Source organism: Olea europaea, chromosome 17 (assembly GCF_002742605.1).
Source record: "Olea europaea var. sylvestris chromosome 17, O_europaea_v1, whole genome shotgun sequence".
Lineage (NCBI taxonomy): Eukaryota > Viridiplantae > Streptophyta > Magnoliopsida > Lamiales > Oleaceae > Olea > Olea europaea.
The window spans coordinates 5,501,817-5,502,331 of record NC_036253.1 but is presented as its reverse complement, the minus strand read 5'-3'; positions in this window follow the sequence as shown (position 1 = coordinate 5,502,331).

The following is a 515-nucleotide window of genomic DNA, read 5'->3' as shown; positions in this document are numbered from 1 at the left end:
GGAGAGGGGTTCCGAATAGACAAAGGAGTGACCAAAATAGGAGGAGGAGAAGAAATACTCGGTTGGTCTAATGAATGAAAGGCACGATTGGCCTCAGTCGCAAATAATCTGCGCTTCACCGATGGTCAAAGTTGTTCGAAAAGAGGGTAAGTAGCATGACAAGGATTAAAAGGAGCTAATGAAAAATGGCTCGATAAATGGAGGTTGCGAGCGTTTATAGCCTCTGCTTCCACCTTATTAATGGTATGAAAACGGTCGTTTAAGTTCTTCGAATAGCAAAGAGGAACAGGCCAAGTTTGACCGAAACCAAGCTGCCGAGCAAAAAATTGGGGAGCATAAATTTCTACCCCAGCTTTGGCATTGGTCCCAGTTAAGATATTGTGGAAAAGCTCCCTCCCAGTTAAGAACTGAATCCAAATGAGCAGAGAGGTACTCGTGCTATCTAGAGTGGAAGGAGGATGTACATAGTCCGGAGTCAAAAAAGGAGGAAAAGGAAAGAAGGAAGAGATTGAATC